The 22,242-nt window shown below is 35.8% G+C and overlaps 1 non-coding gene across 1 annotated transcript; it reads left to right on the forward strand.

Moving 5' to 3' along the window:
• The first annotated feature begins 19,482 nt into the window (after nucleotides 1-19,482).
• LOC141425215 (U6 spliceosomal RNA) lies at nucleotides 19,483-19,589 on the forward strand. The gene has a single exon (XR_012450303.1). It is a non-coding gene; the product is annotated as a U6 spliceosomal RNA (small nuclear RNA).
• The last annotated feature ends 2,653 nt before the right edge of the window (nucleotides 19,590-22,242 follow it).

Here is a 22,242-nt window from a genome sequence, read left to right on the forward strand (position 1 = left end):
GAAAACGTCCTGGAATTCATTGTCCCTGGATGCCAGTGTGTGAGGTTCTTCTGCTCAAATGTATGAATGCACTTTTAATTTTTGTTCACCTCTTAGGCTATTTAGTCAGCCCAGGAATTTGACTTAGTACATCCCTCACTGTGGTGTTGTTGTGGGGCTAATTTTCTGGTCACTAAGCAAGAAAAGATGACTTAATTTTTCAAAAGTAATAAGTGGCAGAAATACACTACATTTTGCATATAGCTGAAGCTATCATACCTGCTACTCTGAAAAGTAAGGGCTTCTCAAGTCCATGCTGTATTACCATCCTCTCTCTTATATCAGATTTCCAGCGTGTGTGCAGTATGAGGAAATAATAAACGTCGGAGTGTTTATACATCATGTAGCACATAGCTAAAGCTTCCTGACTTAGTAGCTCTCAACTTTTCATATACTTTGACATTTTAACAAAATAAAAATGGCTCTCACTTGCCTCACCCCTCACCTTCTAACCCTCACCATAGCAAACTATTGCTTGGTTTAATCAGAGGCTATTTTTTTCCCAACATTTTATAGAGAAGTAGAAGGGATAAAGTCAGGTAAGGTGAGGTTTACAGTGTGTGTGTCAGTGTTGGCTGCTGCCTTTGCAACATTGATGGTGGCTACAGACATACCTGCACATTATCATTACTGTGGAAGACAAAGTTACATGTGAGAGTCTGTGACTTATTTTAAACTTAGTGCTGCCCCTGTATTTCATAATTGATTCTGAAAGTCAAGGTCTGTTCGCTGATGTACAAGTTCCCCAGGGTAAACATACTAAGATAAAACATCTATGTGAATTTCAGAGATGCCAGGAAAATGCTGTTGAGAGCATCTTGACCCTCTCTTGCATGCCCAAAATGAATCTAAATTCTGTATGGCATATTTCTTAGCTTCGAAACCTAAAGTTCAATTTAGTAGAAGCAAGAGGCTTCATGGTTTTTCAAAACCATGAAGTTTACCTTATGAGTCCTCCAAGGTCAAAGGATATTTCTACCTTATCAGTTGTGTCTTCTCTACCATATTACACAGTGCCTTCAGAGATAATCCTATAAAAGGAATTTAATATTTATCTTTGAGTGGAGGATTTGGAAATCTGCCTCAGCCTTCAATCCTGCTGATGGCAATAAAGAGGACGTGGAAGAGAGCTCTGAGATCACTTCCTTCTCTAACACTAAGGACTTCTGAATTTCCCTCCTCTGGTTTTCTTTGGACATGGAATGTCTTTAAGGTGCCTCACTGCCATGCAATTGTTAATAAGATACATATTCTCCATCATTTTCTTGAGTTTGTACAGCTCAGCTGTAGATCTCACACCATTCCATATGCAGCTGGTTTAGCAGGCTTGTAAATGCTGCACAAGAGGGTAAGTATTTGCAAATAAAGCACCTGTCCTCTCAAAATCAATCTATAGGCCCAGAGCTCACAAATCTTTGAGTAAGTAAACACAAGCAATATCATACAAAGCCTACATGGGTTCTAACCATAGCAGAGGGTTATTTATGTAGAAGTCTTTGCAAGAATTACTGAAATAAAATATTGCAGTTTTCTTTTGGTTGTTTTGTTAGAGTATGCATTCATACAAATTAAAATCCTTACATGTTCATAAATCAACTTTATACCTAGGTAAATTTTTAAAGGAAATACACCCTCCCAACAAGCACATGGGTAAAAAGAAATTACCAGCACTTCAGAAATTTCCCCTTCATTTTTTTTGTAAGTTTATTACTACTCTTCCTGGACAACCAGAATCCTCAACTGTTAACAACATGGATCAGTTTTTTCCTGTTTTAGAAATTTTATGTACAAGGAAATTTTATACTACACAGAATCATATTGTATGTGCTCTTTGGTATCATATTTTATTTATTTTGTATTTTTTGATTTAATAGTAGTTTTTAATTCTCATTTCAGTCTATATCTTATTACAAGAGTATAACAAAATTTATGTATTCTATTTTTGGACATTTGAGTAGTTAAAAATATTTGTCTGGAAAGCCTTATAAGTTTGGTAAAATATGCATTCAAATTTCTTCAGTAGAAATCTTGAGTGTGACATTTAAGGGTGGATTTTATGGATAGAACTTTTATATATGATCAGCTTTGAAATAGATATACATACACATATACATGTATCTATGTTTACCTTTGGTAGATTCTGCCATTTATTTTTCAAAAGTGGATTATACCATGATCAATATATAATTTTATTTTATAATTAAACATAATTTGGAAAAGTGGCTGTACATATTTATTTTCACTCAGAAGAGTATGAGACTCCCAGAAGCTTTATATCTTCACGAATACTTTGGTGTTGTGTTTTCACATTTTCCCCATTCAACAGGGATTTAGTTGCAATGCAGTATGGTTTTAGTGTGCATTTCCCTGATGACTATGAAATTGAGAAACTTTTCCATGTGCTTTTATCATATTTGGATGCCTTTGCTGTGAAGTGTCTGTTCCAATTGTTTGCCTACTTTAATTGGTCTCTTTTCCACTATCTTATTGATTTCTTGAATTTTTAAAATTTTTGATGCGTTCTTTGCTGTATTGATTCCATTCCATGACTTGTCTGTTATATTCTGATTAACAGAAGTTCTTATTTAAAGTAAAAAAAATGCATACCTAACAGCATATTTTGTGTCCTGTCTATAAACTCTCTGCTTGTTTCCAATATAATGAAAATATTATCCTTTTCTCTATAATATTTACCATTTCACATTTTATATTAAGATCCACAATGAATCTAGAACTCATTTATATAAAGGGTGAAAGATAAAGAGTAACAATTCCTTTATACTCTATGTAGATGTCTGATTGATATCTAATTAATCCTGCAATATCTGTGGAGAAAACCACTCTTATTCCAACACAGCAGAATAATTTTGTGGTATAATAGTTAGATCTATTTGCGAGTCCTCTATTCTGTTCCACTGGTTTATTTCTTTGTTCTCAAGCCAGTAACATACTGTCTTAATTTATTATAACTCTCTAATAAGCCTTGGTATCTGGTAGTTTAGTACTCCCTCTTTGTTGGTCTCATAAGATTTCACAGGATGTCCTTGGGTTTTGTGTTGCCATATAAATTTAAATATCAGCTTGTCAGTTTCTACTAAACATATTTGGCAATATTTCATTAGGATTATTTTAAAGCTATTATCCAATTTACTAAGAATTGATATCTTTTCATAATATTAAGTTTTCAATACAAAACATGATGTTTCTTTTCATTTATTATGTTTTCTGTAATTTCTCACAATTGTATTTGTAATGATTGGTGCAGATGTTTGTACGTCTTTTGTTAAGTTTATTTATAACTATTTAATGGTTTGTGAAGCTATGGCAAGGATTTCAGTTTTAATCTAAAATTGTATGAACTACAACACACATCTTCTAATGAAAACATCAGTTGAAGATAGTCAAATAATGAGGGAGGGATGCATGCAGCCCCTGACAGTTCATTATAAATATCCAATACTGACTAAGACACAAAGGAAATTTTAAAAAATTTTAAAATAACCAGTTTCCTTCATATTATCAGGTCATAAAGGAAAAAAAAAACTACAAATAACCAGCAAGAGTAACTATAGATATTATACAAACACATGGAGATTTAACAATTACACTTTTGAATGAACTGTGGGTCATTAAAGAAATCAAAGGGGAAATTTAAGAATTCCTAGAATCAAATGAAAGTGGAAATATAACTTTCCAGAAAACCTATGAGATATGGCAAAAAAGAATGTTTAGAGTGAGATTTACAGCTATGAGTACTTACATTTTAAAGAGTAAATATCAGAGAGACTGCAAGTAAATAACTTAGAAATGTATCTCAAGATCTTACATAAACAATAACAAACCAAAGTGTACTAGAGGCTAAAGGAACATACAAACAATCAATGAAAAAAAGTTTGTTGTTTTGAAGAGATAAGCAAAACTGACAAACCTTTAACTAAACTAACCAAAAGAGAGAGAAGATTCAAATTTAGAAAAAGAAATTAGAGATAATGGCTGCGAGTGGGTGCACACCTATAATTTCAGCCCTGGGAGGTAGCTGAGGATTATAGACCAAGGCTGGCTCAAGCAAAAATGTGAGAGTCTATCTGAAAAACAAACAGAAATAAAAAGGGGATATTACAATGAATAACACTGAAATTCACAGACTCATTAGGGGATATTTTGAAACACTGCATGCCAATAAATTGGAAAATGTAGAAGAAATGAACAAATTTCTGAACAATATGACCCACCAAAATTGAACTAAAAGGATTTTAAAAGCCTGTACAGATCAATAGCAAGCAATAGGATTGAAGTGGTAATAAAAAGTAGTCCAAGAAAGAAAAGCCTATGACTGACAGATTCACAAATGAACTTTAGTAGACTTTTAAAGATGAAATAATACCAATGCTTCTCAAATTATGGCATGAAATAGAAAGAGAAGAAATCCTTCCAAACTCATTCTGTGAGGCTAGAGTTATTCTGCTACCAACACATGATAAACACAATAAAACAGGTAAACTACAAACCAGATACAAGCATCCCCAATAAAATGTTTTAGTTAATCAGCACATTAACAAGATCATACAACACGAACTAGTTGGTTTCATTGCAGTAATGCAGGATGTCTCAACATACAAAACTCAACAAATTTAATACAGAATATAAATGGAATCTAGGATGAAAATTAAATAACCATCTCAATATATACAGAAAAGGCCTTTGATAAAATTCAACAACCTTCATGATGAAAAGCCCCAAATAAATTATACAATAAAGGCATCATCATTGTGATTGGGGTTGTTTTCCTGATTTTTTTTTTCAACAAGCTCATGATTGGAGTGTTGAAAAGCTTCCAGTATTTGTATGCTGATTTTGCATGTTGTTACTTTGCTAAAAGCGTAGTCAGTTCTATGAGTCTTTTGGTGAAGACGGTGGAAAGACCTCTACAATGAAAATTGCAAAACGCTGAAGAACAAAATTAAAGACTAAACTAGAAGATGGGAAGACTAATATAAGACGACCAAACTACCAAAATTGATCTATAGATTCATTGCATTCCCAATGGCATCCTTCACAGAACTAGAAAAAAATCCAAAAGTTCATATGGAATCCCAAAAGACCCCAAATAGCCAAAGCAATTCAGAGCAAAAAAAGAAAAATAATGAAAGTATCTTAATATCTGACTTCAAAATATATTGCAGAGCCATAGTAATAAAACTAGCATGGTGTTGGTTTAAAAAAAATGTAGACCAGTGGAATAGAATAGTGCACCCAGAAATAAGCCCTATGTAAACATCTATAGCTGAATGAGTCACCAAAACTGTTGCAAAAATATACATTGGAAAAGGCAGTCTCTTCCACAAGTAGTGTGGAGAAATATGAATATCTACATGTAGAAGAAAAAACTAGACCCCTATCACCATGTACAAAAATCAGCTCTAATAGACCAAAGAACTAATATAAGACACAAAACTCTGAAACTACTAGAAGAAAATAGAGAAGGAATTTTTCAAGATACTGTCACAGGTAAAAATATTCTGATGAATGGAATTATATCAAATTAAAAAGTTCTGCACAGTAAAGGGAATGATTGACAGTAAAGAGACAACCTAAATAATGGAGAAAAATCTTTGCCACCTATACATCTTTCAAACGATTAAGATCTAGAATATAAAAAGAGCTGAAAATACTTAGCATTAAAAGAGCAAGTAATCAAATAAAAAGGACAAATGGTCCCAACAGACACTTCTTAAAAGAAGTACAAATGACCAATAAATGTATGGAAATTTCTCAACATCTTTAGCCACCAGAGAAATGCAAGTCAAAACTACATTGAGATTATGTCTCAGCTCAGTTTGAATTATTATTATCAAAAAAAAAGTGCCACCACTGATGAATGGGTTAAGAAAATGTGGCATTTATACACAATGAAAGTTTACTCAGCCACAAAGAAGAATGAAATCTTGTCATTGGTAGGGAAATGGATGGAACTGGAGAACATCATCTTAAGTGAAGCTAGTCAGACTCAGAAGGCCAAAAGCTGCATGTTCTCATATGTGGAATATAAACCTAAAATAAATGCAGCAGTATTGTGGGATGCTGGTCACACTAAGGGGAAGTCACACAAAGGAGGAATAGAGTAAGGGAAAGAAACTAAAAACCTGAATGTGGTTTATGTGCTCTCTGAACAGCAATTAATGCAGAAATCTTAAACTGGTTGAGGCCACCATGGGAAGGAGAATAAGGAGGAGTGAAGAGGATTAGAAGAGATGAACCATTTGGAGTTGTGATACATATGTGCATGGAAATATCACATGGAATTCCCTGTGTAGCTGTCCTTACCTCAAACTAGCAAAAAATGTCATGTTTTCTTTTATGTTCTACACAATTGTAGAAAGGAGGGCAGAACAGTTCATGTGGGGGTGGGGGCCCTGGCACCAGTGAGGGAGGATGTGCCAGGGAGAGGCGGTAGGGGGATGAATACAGTGCAAATAATGTGTACATACGTATGCAGATGCCAAAATTTTACCTGTTAAAAATCAGGAATCAGGGAAGGGGTGATAAAGGAGAACAGTGGAGGGGGTGAATTCAAGTATGATACATTTGATACATTGTAAGAACCTCTGTAAATGCCACAATGTACGCCCACCCAGCACAACAATAAGGAAAAAAATTTAAATGCTGCTAGGAATGGGTGGTGGAATGCAAACCTTGGTTTGAATGTAAATAAGTCCAAGCACTACAGACAATATGGATGTTCCTCAAAAAACTAAAATGAAGAAGAAATTCAAATGGCCAGAAAACACATGAAAAAATGCTCACCATCTCTAGCAATAAAGGAAATGCAAATTAAAACCACGCTAAGATTCCACCTCACCCCTGTTAGAATAGCCATCATCAGCAACACCACCAACAACAGGTGTTGGCGAGGATGCGGGGAAAAAGGAACCCTCTTACACTGTTGGTGGGAATGTAGACTAGTACAACCACTCTGGAAAAAAATTTGGAGGCTACTTAAAAAGCTGGACATTGATCTACTATTTGATCCAGCAATACCACTCTTGGGGATACACCCAAAAGACTGTGACACAGGTTACTCCAGAGGCACCTGCACATCCATGTTTATTGCGGCACTATTCACAATAGCCAAGTTATGGAAACAGCCAAGATGCCCCAGCACTGACGAATGGATTAAGAAAATGTGGTATCTATACACAATGGAATTCTATGCAGCCATGAAGAAGAACGAAATGTTATCATTTGCTAGTAAATGGATGGAATTGGAGAACATCATTCTGAGTGAGGTTAGCCTGGCCCAAAAGACCAAAAATCGTATGTTCTCCCTCATATGTGGACATTAGATCAAGGGCAAACACAACAAGGGGATTGGACTATGAGCACATGATAAAAGCGAGAGCACACAAGAAAGGGGTGAGGATAGGTAAGACACCTAAAAAACTAGCTAGCATTTGTTGCCCTTAACGCACAGAAACTAAAGCAGATACCTTAACGTAACTGAGGCCAATAGGAAAAGGGGAACAGGTACTAGAGAAAAGGTTAGTTCAAAAAGAATTAACCTAGAAGGTAACACCCACGCACAGGAAATCAATGTGAGTCAATGCCCTGTATAGCTATCCTTATCTCAACCAGCAAAAACCCTTGTTCCTTTCTATTATTGCTTATACTCTCTCTACAACAAAATTAGAAATAAGGGCAAAATAGTTTCTGCTGGGTATTGAGGGGGGCGAAGAGGAAGGGGACAGAGTGGGTGGTAAGGGAGGGGGTGGGGGCAGGGGGGAGAAATGAACCAAACCTTGTATGCACATATGAATAATAAAAGAAAAATGAAAAAAAAAAACTAAAATGATGATAGGGCTACCATATCATCCAGCTATAGTACTCCTGGGTATTTTTTTCCCAAGGAAATGAAGTCAGCATGTAGAAGAGTTACCTGCATGCCCATGTTTATTGCATCACTATTCACAACAGCTAAGATGTGTAATCACCTTAGGTGTCCATCAACAAATGAGCGGATAAAAATGTTATGGGATATATACAGTATGGCGCATTATTCAACAAAAAAAGAAAACTGAAATCCTGCCATTTGCAGGAAATGGATGGAACTGGAGGCCATCATGGTAAGTGAAATAAGCCAGATGCAGAAAACAATGTTTTCTCTCATATGTAGAAACTAAAAGTATTTTTTAAAAAGATGACCTAAAAGTAGAAAAGGAACTAGGAGGGCAATAAATAGTAAAATGGAGATGGACATGCATGTTTGCAAATATCATAGTGAAACCCCTTTAACTTTTATAATTAAAAAAATAATAGTTATAATAAATAAATAAGTAAATATCCAATATGGAAAGTTGAATGTGTAAGCAGTAATGAAATACTGGAAATAGACTGCACAAATTTGAATCTTAACTACACCATTAATAAATATGTAACATGGAGATTAATATTAATTGTTCTGTGCATTTGTTCCCTCATCTAGAAAATGTGGCTAACGATAACACATACCTAATTACATCTCTAAAAGCTTAGAGATACTAAGCAACCATTTCAGTTAACTTTCAATTGCTGGGACCAAAATACCTGACAGAACAACTTAAAGGGAGGAATTATTTTTTGGGGCTCACACCTTCACAAGTTTCAGTCCATGGTGGACTGCCCCATTACCTTTGGCCTGAGGCAACACTAAACATCAAAATCTCCAGAACATGTGGAAGAGGAGGCAGGGCATTCCATGGCAGGCAGGAAACATATTGAGAGGAGAAGGATAACAAACCAGCTATAACCTTCAAAGCATGCCCTGGTGACCTACTATCTCCACCAAGGCTACACCTCCCAAAGTTTCCCTCCCCCTCTCAGAATATTGCCACTAGCTGGCAGCTAACCCTTGAACGCATGACCTTGTAGGGCACATGTCATATTCAAATAATAACAGTATCTAACATAGAGTCTAAATATCATAAATGCTAAATAGATAATGATGATGGTGATGATGGTGATGATGACAGTAGTAGAGGGGCAAGTGATGACAGTCATCATCATGTCTTCAGAGGAATTTTTTTCCCCTACAATTGTCACCACTGTGTTTAGAGCCCATCACAAATGTTCAAAGAGCACTGGTGTTGTCTTTACCTTCTACATGCATACATCTGTAGCTCATGAAGATGTGCATGTACCTTTTTCTTTGGAAAAGCACACACGAAGAACCAGCAGTTTATGAGTGCGTTATTGATTACATTATGTTGATGCTTTCCTTTCCAATGACATAACATTATATACGAAGACTATCTCTACATAGTCACTCAAAGAGAATCACACTTGATTCAGATTGGAGAAGACTACTCTTTCAGAAAGTTGGGGTGTTTGAAGTTCCTTGTAAAGAAGAGGTAAATAAAACATGTATTTGTGTTCTATTTTATTTTGTTTGTACAAAGGTACTTCCCTAGATGAATAGATAGCCAATTTATGTTTTTAAAGAATAAGTTTGACAGAGATTGAATGTTGGATTCAACCTGCATCATTAAATAATGTCTTAAGTATTTTTTCTGCTTTAAATGAGTTTTTATATAATATGATATACTATAAAGCAGAACTCTTTGCAGCTTTTTACTTTTCTTCTCTTCCCTCCTCCTCTCAAATATTAATTGCTCCATCTTCTCTGTTTGCTAAAAGGTTGTTTACATTTGAATCACAAGCCCTATCTATTCTCTAAAGACCTTTGTGAACTAATGCAGTTTCTTTTTCTTTCTAAATCCTATGTACTACCATTATACAATAATACTAACACTGATAGTTTTGTCTTATGTTTCTTTTGTGTGTGTGTGTGCACACAAGTGTGTGTTTGTGTGGGTTACTGAGGATTGAACTCAGAGCTTCATGCTAGACAAGTACTCTACCACTTAAGCCTTGCTCCCAACACTTTTGTTTGTTTGAATTTTGATTTTGAGATAGTGTCTCACTAACTTTTCCCAGGCTTGCCTAGAACTTTGATCCTCCTGCCTCCAACTCCTGAGTACCTGGGATTACAGATGTGAGTTACCATACCTGGCTCTTTAATTCAGATCTCTACTTTTCACTCCCAAGAATCACATGTATAAGAGTAAAAATACATATATTTATTCAATGCCTGTGTTAGTCACCAAATAGTATATGTCTTTTAGTATTTCTGGTCCCCTAATTCTGAGAAGTTCCTTTCTACAAAAGGGGCCTCTCCCATGTGTGTACTCTGTCCATAGTCTATGTCCTGACATTGATAAGTGGGTCAGAAAAAGGCATTGAACTTAGTATGGGATAATAAAATTTATCCTGAATATTTGAAGCAGGATTTACATATACTAGTCAGTTTGGGTAGGTGTTAAAATTAACAACTATTATAAAGTCTGAATAAGTGTGGCCACACTTGTCATACTCGTAAAGCCAGGTACTGAATATGGTAATATGAAATGTCAACTGAAAGAAACCAGAGATGAGAGACCATGTGGCACTCAAGAAAATTAAATGAACTGTGGGATGGTGCAGCACTATAAATTCAGCACTCAAGAAGATGAGGCAGGAGGATTGTGAGTTTGCATGTAGCCTGAACTACACAGAGACACCCTATCTGAAAAGAAAGGAAAGATGGAAGGGAAGAAACAAGGGAAGGGAGGGAGGGAAAGAGAGAGGAAGGTAAAGAGTTTGAAAAGGTTAGGAAAGAGAAACAAGGGAAAGAAAAGAAGAAGTGATGGTGTATTTGCAGACAGTGTGCTGGCTATGACTAAATGGCAGCACTGTGTGGAATAAACATTTTAACACCTTATCTTGTGTAATTCTCACAATAGCACTATGCTCTAGGTCACAATGAGATCCCAGGATGAGTGTGACATAAATTATGTGGGAATATGTTAGAAATCCAAATTCCCCGTCCCCACCCTAGAATTTCTGAAGCAGATGCTGTCAAGATCCAGCAATTGCCTGGCACACTGGCCCCAGATCGCTAAGTGATTCTGATATACACAAATATTTGTGTTTCCCTGCATTATGTCTTTCTTAAAGATGCAAAAGTTGAGAGCAAAGGAATTTATCTATTTTCCATTAAAGTCACCCAGCTTAAACATAAAAAGGACAGTTGAAAACTCTTGTCCTTCTCACACTGATATTCAACCCTGAACTAATATAATAAATTACCCTTCTCTGATACAGCGTTTATTGTATTTCTTCTTTCTCAGAGTCTTGGCTCCTAAGCAAATAAGATATTAGGCTGGAAACTGAATTCTCCCAGGGAAAGGAACAAGAGAGGATGGTAATAACGCCTTTCTACCAGGCCACAGAAAGAGGCAGCTGCAGAATGTATTCACCTCCATGTAAACAGCTCACCAAGAGGGTGGGTGTTTAGCAAGGCAATTGGGGTGAAAGCCCTGAAAAATGCCCTAGTCTTTCCCTGCCGGGTTTATGAACCGCTTGGCAGGCTAACAGCAGAACATTATATGTAATTGCTGGTTTACTCTACCTTGCCTGCCTTTTATTTTCACAAGGAATCCTTGTTATTCAGTGGAATTAGCAAAGAAAACCATTAAGTGCTAGCTACAAAGACTGCACAGTATTTATTCCAGTAATAAAAATTCTAATCTTGCAATAACATGGCAATCTTTGGGAAGCACTGGCTGATGGAATCCAAGTCTGGCAAAATTAACCTTGTTTGGTGGTGTTTATTATTATGGTGCTTATGAGAACCTGGGAGGAGAGGGGAGTTTGCTTGCCAAGTAAGCACTTTTATAAAACAAAACAAATTCTCTTTCACAGAATCCTAAAATGAGAAAAATAAGGAAACTGCAATCAGGATCAGAGAGCAGAAACAGCAAGCAGGCAGTGTGTGGCAGTGATGTGCTCTTGACAAATAGGTAAAGTAGTTTGCCACCTGGTCCTATTTTTCTCTTCCTGAGGTGCCTGATGCCACCGACACACCTATGTCTCTCAGAACCATTTACGATTTGGTAAAAACCAATCTTTACTTAAACATTCATTGAATATTTTCATAGAAGACCTTATTATTCAGCTCCTCCAACCCTCTTACTTTTCAGGGGGCAAAGAAGTTACATGAGTTATCAAAGACAGAGGATCAGGACTTTATGTAATATCTCTTGGTTGTCTCTTCCCCTTTCTTTTCCCACAGTTTCATCAATTAATGTTGTTTTCCATATCACTACTTCTTCATAGAACAGACTTAACAGGGATCTCTTGATCACATTAAAGTTGAACCATAAATTCAGAATTCCTTATTTCAGAAGCAGAAATCTCATTGGTATTTATTGATTAGGATAGCAGTGGCTTCTTTCCTGATCTAAAAGATGCTTTAAAATTCAAATTCACAGTCTAAGAAGAATCCAGAATCTGCCATCTGTAGACTGAGGACAACCTATTTTTCTCATCCTGCATGCCTCCAGAGGCATTAACTACAAACTTGCTTGCCTTTGTTTCTTAAACAATGGCTTTGGTTACTGCAAGAATTTAATAAGCTTCCTATAAAGCCTTAGTTCTAATAGTGGAAACATGAGACTGATCTGTTGTGACTGCATATATAACTAACACCCCAATTCACCCCGAGACTCTAGGATCTCTGAGAGGCAGCTTAATTTTATACATAGATTCCCATCAAAACACAAGTCTCATTGCCATCAATAGGAGAGAGAATCATAAAAACTAGACAGAAATTACTAACTGGTGTCCAAACGGGAAAGAACACACATTGCAAAGTACCTAATATGATCATCAAAGCACAAATAGAGATAAAAATGATTTCAATTTAATGTTACATCTTGTATCTTTTCTCATGCACTCCTGATTTAGCATGGATTCTTAAAGAGTGACAGTGTTTCATATTTCATATTACTTTACTTAGTCAAAAGGAGAGTAGATTCCTTTGATTTTAGCATGATTACATATTAACTCATTTATACAATTCATATTAAATTTAGTTAGCCATAATTAACTTAGATTTTAACCAGCTGTAAGATTGATTCGTAGTTTATGTATAGGATGAAGAATAAATAGTGTTCCTGTTTTCATGCCCACTGAGAAAGTTTTTGTGAATGCTTCCATACACAATGTACCCATTTGTGGTCATTAGTAATCATTAGTAAGTGAATATGTGCTTTAAATTCTTAAGTATGAATTCATCCAAATTCAGTCAGCAGTTCAGCTCATTAATGTCCACATTAATTCCTATACTGCTACCACTTCTTACACAGTCCATGCCTTTAATCCTTTCCCTCCTTCTTGACCTGTCCTGCTATCTTCAGTGGAACATGATGGACTTCATAAAATTTTTGAAATAGAAGGGATATATCAATTCTCTAAATTCTTTTCAGACAACATATTGTCAGGCCATGGACTCTGACTCTGTTATTGCATTGCTCATAATAGCATGGTGGCACGAAGGAGGGAACTTAAGCGTTGCATTTTCAGGACAAGCTTTTAAGCCATCTCTTAGAAACAACAGTTCATACGGTAAGTGACACTTAGTGGAAAAGACACATAAAGAAACATTATGCATTAGTTTTCTGATAGTGTCCTTGTACCACCATCCAACCATTCCCCAGTATATATAAACATACACACAACTTGAAACACACAAAAACATCCTGGAATTGTACAGAATTAGGTCTCTTGCTATTATCACTTACATTATAGTTACTAATATTTCATCTGGATTTTAGCAATTCTCTCAGAGATGATGCCCTAAAAAGGTTTTATCATCTTTCTTTAATAAACACTAAGGAATAGATTCTTTACTTTCTTTATTTCTTTACATTGGAACAGGATAAAAGTGCTCGTATGTCAGAAAGACCAATCTTTCTGTTTGAGTATTTTGCAGACAATTAAATCTGAAAACAGGAGATCCTTCTACTATGTGAACTGTCTTGGATGAGATTAAGATATTTATTATTTCTCAAAGGATGAAATAAATACAACTATGGATAAACAATCATATTGTAATGTTTTATAATATCTTTCTTTAATATAACCACAGTGGAAAGGCATTTAAGAGAAGGTAACGTTTTTAAGTCATTACACTGTTCTATTTCCCACACTCTTGTTCAACAGCAGTGCTTTTAGCTGTTCATCCTGCCACCCACACAGCACCTCACACATGTGTAAAGGTTAAAGCTGCATAATTATGATAGAAGCACATAAAAGCTACATACCCTGATGTATTCAACATATAATATTGGAGAATAAGGGACAATATACAGACAGAAAGAAAGAGAAAGAGAGAGATTTTTCCTGTCATTATAAAGAATTTATTGCAAAAATTGAAGTTTTTGACCTTGATCTGTTAGTAGGCATATGTTACCAAGTAGGCTAAAAGCAAATCTGCCCCTTGGACAGGAAAGCAACTTTATTTCACAGACATGCAGCTACCATCTATCTAGCCACACTCAAGTTAACATCTGTAATCATTTTAACTCACCACCATGGGTATGCAGATCTTAGGAAACAAAGGTTGATCCAAATGATCCTCTTTCAAATTGACTTTAGGAAAGGTATTCATCTAGGCATATAACCAGCATAAAGTAAATGTGCTTGAGTGAAATTAATTTTATCCAGGAAATAATTATGTTAGAGATGTACCATAGTATTAATTTGAACTACAAATATATTTTGGGTGAGTTCCTAAAAATTCATGAAGTCTTAGAAAAAGAGTACTCCCACTTAATTGAGAAATGGTTCTAGAATATATAACTGATAGAGAGATTAGATTAGATTGAAAAGTGAGTGAAAAATACTTATAGAGAAGGAATTTTAATGGCTATGACCTTACAAATAAATAGAAAATCAGTTGTTGAGTGTAACCTGCACATTGTAACTGATAGCTAATTTTGACTAGATGTCTAATGCTTATGTATGTAGTCATATGTTAGATTCTTCTTGCTTTTGAATGTAAGGAACCTATAATGGCAAAATCTCAGGCATGATTCCAGCAGCAGCACTGTATTTCATGGAATAGCAATTTTCTTGATTGCAACAAAATGATAATTCTTAATATTTTGATGTGATATTTATTGATTTCTTATAACAAGTCTAAATTGAAATAGAAAAGAAGGAAAAGAACTTATAGCCCCAAGGTATATAATATTAGGACTGTGGGAAATCTTAAGAGTCATTTAACATGAAATACCGGTACCATGTCTAACACCAAATAAGTCCTCAAAAATGCCAATTTTGTAAGTGAGGAAATTAATGCTCACAAAAAAATACAGCCTATACCTAAAATCTGTTTGTTCTGACTCATCTTTCAGAATATCTTTGCATGTTAATTCCTGAACTGGAAAGTCACAGAGCTAAAGGCATCCACTAGACTTGAAGGGGAAGTTTTGTGACTCCTAGTCACAGACATGGTTGCCAGGATTCAACCATCCTGTTCATTCTTGCTCTACTGCTATTCACTTTCTCCCAACTTAAGCCACAGAAACTTTTATTTGTGAGATTCTATCTCTTTGTATAAGTTAAATACCTTTTTTGATACTGAAGGTTTATGGTTACTTTTAAACAGAGATATTGAGGGCTTCAGAATGCTTTTAGAATACTTGCTCATTTTTCAAGCATTCACACAGGCTTTTGTGACAAAAAGGATAATGTTGATGAATGTGATGATGATGACTATGATAGTTCACAAATGTTTCAGTCTCACTGCGCTAGGCACATTGCCATCCCAACACCTCTACTATTACTCTCCATTTAAAATGGTGACCAAGATGAAGAGCGATTACATAGGCGTATGCCAGAATCCAGAGCAAATTCCAGGTCTGACTGATTCAAAGCATATGGCCTTAAGCATTGCAAAATATCACCACCCTAAGGGGCAATCAGAGAAGTTATCCTCTCACCCCAAACGCAGGTAGATCAATGGAAATTTCCTCAGAATACTCTTGCTGATGGTCTTTCTCCAAAAGAGTCAGAGATGTTCTTATTCATCCATCACAGTTTTCATGAAAAGCCCCACAGGATGATACATTATTGGTCTTAGTGATTAGGTGAGAAAATTGAAAAAGAAAGGCATGGTTAAGGTCATTGATGAGGTCTATAATTGAATTACCCTAATCCCATTCAGGTTCCTAATTTATGTATCTTCTCACAAAGAATTATGTATACCATATTTAAAATATGTAATCTGCATATAAAGCACTCTTTGCTATTTAAATTTTATTTTAGTTTTAATTTCTTCCATTCTTGAAGTTATCAATAAATCTCCATGCACTTGCCTTTCTTAAGTAAGCTGATGAGTAATATATGGGTGCAGAACAAATAAAAAAGAACACACAGACAATGTTAGTATGTAGCCACAAAAGTGAAAATAAGAGATTTGACTTTTATTTGTAATAGTGAAAGCATTACAAAGCCCTCTAGATTTCTCAACCTGATCCAGTTATATTGAAAATCCAATAAATTCCTAGACACTTGGAATTCTTCATCTCATTTCAGAAGTTTTCCCAGATTGACTTTGCCAGTCAAATTCTTTCCTTGGCATTATTATTTAAATGTAAGACCATTCACTGTTAAGTAATCTGGCTCTATTGGTAGGCTAGAGAATGGGGAGGACAGAGGGGGCATAGGTTCATTATCTCTGATTAATCATACCTGGATGGACTTCCAGCAGAGCAAAATCCTAGGTTCCTCTCAGCAAGAAACTCTGACATTCAAGGGAACTAAAAATGTCATTTTAAAATATTAACATTGAGTGTTACACTACAACATATAATAATTTATCCTAAAAAAGTGGGGTTGGGATAATGCTGAGGTTTGAATGATAACATTTACTTTTAATTTTATTGTTTATCATTATGCTTACCATTGTTACAGCATTAATGCACATTCACAAGGTAAAGTATTCAACAATGACAATTCACTAGGAAAAGCAGAAGTCTTCACAATGGCTCCAGTGATGGTATTTGTGATGTCCTTGTTTTATACATCAGAAATTAAGAGATAGCAGGGTTTAAGTGATTCGCCCAAGGAGTTAATTACAATTAAGCCATACTTTCATGTACACATGCTTCCAAAAGGAATGCAGTCACTATTTTATCTGTTGTGGCTATTTGTTCCATGGGTAAGAACGAACTTTCATTTTAAAGAGATGCATCAGATTTACATGTAGGAAAGAAATACAGATTAATCTAGTGTCCAAAGTGCTGAATTCCACTGAAATAAATCAAACGCAAGAACTGAAATCCCAAGGAATATTTAGAAGAAAGTTGATGCAGAAATGGAGGCTGAATGTTTAACAGACTCTTTGGTCTTCACTACCCTCTCATCACTGCCTGGCTCAAACATTGTCTTGGACTCATCTTTCACACATAGCAAGTGTACCATATCTTCCTAGGAAAATGTAATAGATATATAAGAAAAGCTATGATTTCTTTTCCCCTTGAAGTAGCTGTCCCTTTGCACAGAGTTTACATTAATTTTTCTCCTGTTCTTCTTTTAGTGAATTCCAAGATATTGCAAGACTATATAACTTGCTTCCAGAGTAACCTGAAATGGAAATTAAGAAAAAAAGACAACCACTGCTTTTCAATTTGGTCTCTCTCCTTGGTTTTCCTTTATTTATTTTGCTGTCCTTTCTGTGTTGGTCATACATTTTACCTCCAATCCTTTCTAGGTCTCAAGGAATTTCATATTTAAAATCAGGAAGTGAGAAAGAGTTAGGGTGGACAGAAAGTTTCCTTTTCCCAGTCTGCACTACTATAAACAGAGATAAAGTATAGTACTTTTACTTTCATCATAGCCACTGCCTCTTTAAGGCAAAAATAATGAATTTGACAGATCTTTCTCACTCGACTACTTCTATGAGAGGTTGCTTAGCAACCACAGGACATTGGAGAGAGGGCGATGTCAGAGCACTTGCAGAAAGAACGAGCTATCATTAATTCTGCAGATGTTAAATATGATCCATTCTCTGTCTTCTTTTCTTTCGTGTTACCTATCAGTCATTTCAAATGGTAAGTCCTTCTGCCACCCAGAATGCAAGATTTACTATTCCATCCTTTACCCTCCAAGCCAATCATCTGACCCAGCTAAAGAAAAGGGATGTATCACAGAGTAAAAAGAGTGTTACAGTTAAAAATAACAACAGCCTATTTGAATCTTACACTTCTGATCTTTTTCACATTTTTTTCAGGTGAAAAAAGAACTAATTAGAAAAACAAGATATTTCAATATTTGTATTTGATAATTTTTATTTTGCATATTTATTTGCAGTAGGATTTTGGATATATTCTGTTGTACACAGATGGGTTTGACTTTATTAGAAATTTATTGTATGAATCTTTTAGTCCATTTCTATGAGCTTCTGATACTCTTGAAAGCTTTGAACCACAGGATTCTGTTATTATTTCATACATTTAAAGATACATATACATAAAAATTCTTATTAACATTTATGTGACCAACATCTCTTTGTGATTTCAAAAAGTTCTACTTCCTAGTCCTGGACATAAATAGGTAATTTTAAAAAAAACCAATTCAACAAACACAAAATCTGGGAGATCAAATTTACCTCCTAAAATAAACAGTAGCCAATGAGAACAAATATTTATCATGTGTATATGCCAAGTTCAGAGATAATTGCTTTCATAAAGTATTTCATTTAATTTTCATAGCAACTCTATGCAGTGCTGTATTGCTATTGGCAACTTTAAGAAAAAGGAAACCAAGTTCTACAGTCTTATTCAGGATTACAATAACTTCCATTGTGGAAGGAAAGACTTAAGACTAATGGGCCCACCCTACTTTGCCAAGGTAGGAACTCCAACACTATTCTTTCTTTAAATATTCAGGGTGCCACAATTTATTATTCTAATATGCTTGCTAAAAAAAAGAAAGGAGAGAGAAGAAGGAAGGCAGGATAAAAGGAAAAAAGGAAAGAAAGAGATAAAATGTTATTTGGGTCTTGCAAAAGAGAAGTAAGAGGAAGACAAAGAGAGGAAGAGGAGAAGAGAAGGAAAAAGAGAGATTGAGAAAGAGAAGGAAAACAGTGGCACTAGCATGCTGTCACCTTCCAACAAGTGTCAAAAAAAAATCCTCAAATCATCAGTATACTTCCACATGAGGGACTCCAGGAAACACAAGTGTTAAAATCTAAGATTATTGATGCTATAGTAAAAGCATTCATGTTTTCAAAGCAGTCAGACCTGATTTCAAGTCCAGCCTCTTCCTATCTTTCACTCAGCAAGTAGGCTAAGTCTCTTCTCTAAAAATAAGATTTACAATTTATGAAATGATTATATAACTACTGGATTTATTTTGAGAAATTGGGATCACATAGTCCTTATATATAAAAGATACTTTCTATACATAAAAGACATTTTAAAAATTAGTTAATATTTTAGAACAATGAAATAAATGTGAAAAAAGGTCTATGAAAAATTTGAGAAGAACAAACAAACTGTCATAGTATGAGAAATCCCCTGAGTGCTCCCTTTAGTCGCACCTATACTAAAACTGGAATGGTGCAGAGAAGATTTGTATGGCCCCTGAACAAGGATGACATGAAAATTTGTGAAACTTTGCATTAAAAAAGGAATCTCTCAAAACTGCTCATTACTGATATCCATAGTTCCTCAGTCACATATGCTTTTTTTATTTTTCATAAAACTGATACTAATATATTCTTCAAATACAGATATTCAGTGATCTATAAACATGGCAACACCTTTCCTTAAAGGCCTACTTGTGCATGTACTATGTGCTGTACTCTATGTTCAATTCACTTGCAAAGAGAACACAGCATCTTTCACCTAGGATTACAAAGGGGGAGAGAAGTCAGTGTACAAAGACATATGACCAGGCAAACAAAGAAAATTCTCAGCAGAGTTTGGAGAAGAAAGACATCAGAATAAAGCTTTCAAGAGAAATAAAATATGAATATGGCTCCTATAGGCTTTTTGTTGACTTTTCCTCAAGTACTTGTCCCATTTATTACAATGGAATCTTATGGTCCTATTTCATTTGTGGGACTTCTTCTCCCCCACCCCACCTCTATCTCAACCCTTGATCACTCTATCAGGAGGTACTTGAGCACTTGTAATATCTGGCCAGTCAACAGAGCCAAGGCCCCTGGCCATATGTTTAGCCCACAAGAAACCACTCAGACCAACAAGACCAGTTCTGTCTTTGATCCAACAGGGAAACTACATTCCTCTTCTATAGAAGAAGCCATTCCTTTCTACTGCATGACTCTGTTTCTACATCTAAGCTCCATTCTCACATAGCTATTATAGATGACATGTTTAACACTGAATCCAACTGTGTTTGAAACGAAGCCTTCATCCCTGGACTTGTCCCTGTATCTTAATTATTTAAGTCTCTATATATTTTTTCTTAGCACTTTTTGTTGATTTCATTTACATTTGAGGGGAGTTAAACACAGTTTATATTCCTAACTGATAAGTTTTTAATAGCAGCTAAAATTTGAGCAGATGGAAAGGATGGAGAGGGTCATAAAAGAGTAAGAAAACCATAGGCTAGGGCAAAGGCTGAAGGAAGTGTTTCAGGAGGCAGGAGCCCATGAACTGGTCAACATCCTGCTGCCTTCCTACTCATTTGCACTGATCCATGTCCTTATCTACTGGTGTCTCTGAGCTAAATGACTTCAACTGTTTTACAGTTTATGCTCAGGGACTTTCGACCAACTCCGGGATGCTGACCTCAGGCTTTTCATGTGGTTTCTGTCTTTTCCTCTGTAGCCATCTGGACCTCAATAAAGAAGAGAATGCATTTAGTGTTACTGCATAAAGAGGCAGATGTAGCCCTATCAAATGACTCAATAAAGTTAATTAGATGTGCTAAATCCTTTCTATTCACATCTACCTGCTAAACCTGAAAAGGCTCCTGGAGAGACTTACTTGTCAGGTTCATTACCCACCACACACCTCTCATGAAGAGAGGAGGAAGAACACATATTGCTGGAAAAGCACTAGAATTCTTTTCATTTCTTTTTCAATACTAGGGTTTGAACTCAGAGTTTGTGCCTGCTATGCGGGTATTCTACCACTTGAGCCACACTCTCAGGTTTTTTTTTTCTACTTTGGTTTTCAAAGTAGGGTCACATGCTAATTTTGCCTGAGCCAAAAAGATGATTCTCTGACCTCCACCTCCTGAGTAACAGGAACTACAGGTGCACACAACCATACCTAAATCTTTCCTTATCAGGATACTTCCTCTTGGGAAGGGGTATAGCTCAGAACTAGAGCACTAGCCTAGCATGTGCAAAGCTCTGGACTCAATCTCCAGCATCACACACACACACACACACACACACACACGCACACACGCATGCATGCACAAAAGATATTTCCCCTTTTGTGCTTCTTCTAGAGAGTTTAGTGAGTAGATAAAGGAATGTGTATATCATTTAACTAGAGAAAAAAGTAATCTGGACTTACTCCTCCCATATGTCAGCTCACTGCCTTTCCTTCTACTCTACACCATCAGTGTTAAGGGCTGGAATTCTGGCCATTCATGCAATGCCTTTGTTCTCCCTTTTCCAACTCACTCATTATAGGCACAGTTCAAATCCCACCTACTCCAAATAAACTTCCCAGAAAACATCAGCACTAGAGGGAGCTGTGGGACATGCCTGACAGCTATGGAGTCATGTCACTAGTAATTCATTACTAATAGCACAGTCCTTTATGAATAGTTAATATTTTCACAACTTATATCATACTCATTTCACCCTGTAGAAATTTTAATCTCATTCCTTTTGCTCTGTGCTTTCTGGAAGAAAGAGAGGGAGGACTAGGGTTAATGTGGTCAGAAATTGCATGTAAGGACTGTCAGAAAATGCTCTCATTTCTCTCTTACATATCCCAAATCTCACAATTGTTACCTCCAGCCCTCTTGTTCCCAATCTTATTACTCCACCTTATACCTACTCTTGGTTTGACCACCACTGCCTTGGACTAAAACTCCTTTGTTTACCACTCTATTACTTCTAAAATGTAAGATCATGTGATGCCATGGCTTGCCATCTTCTGATGACTTGCCAACACATTGAAAATAAATTCTTTGTCCACCAGCTTCTCTGTGAGCTGGCCCCTGACTTCCTCATTGGACACATTCCCCACCAATCTGCCATTTGTTAATTCCACATCAAACTAACTGACCTCTTCATTATTCCTTGAACACACTAAGTACTTTTAAGTCTCAAGAACTTTGCACTCACAATTT

This window comes from Castor canadensis, chromosome 7 (genome assembly GCF_047511655.1).
Source record: "Castor canadensis chromosome 7, mCasCan1.hap1v2, whole genome shotgun sequence".
Taxonomy (NCBI): Eukaryota; Metazoa; Chordata; class Mammalia; order Rodentia; family Castoridae; genus Castor; species Castor canadensis.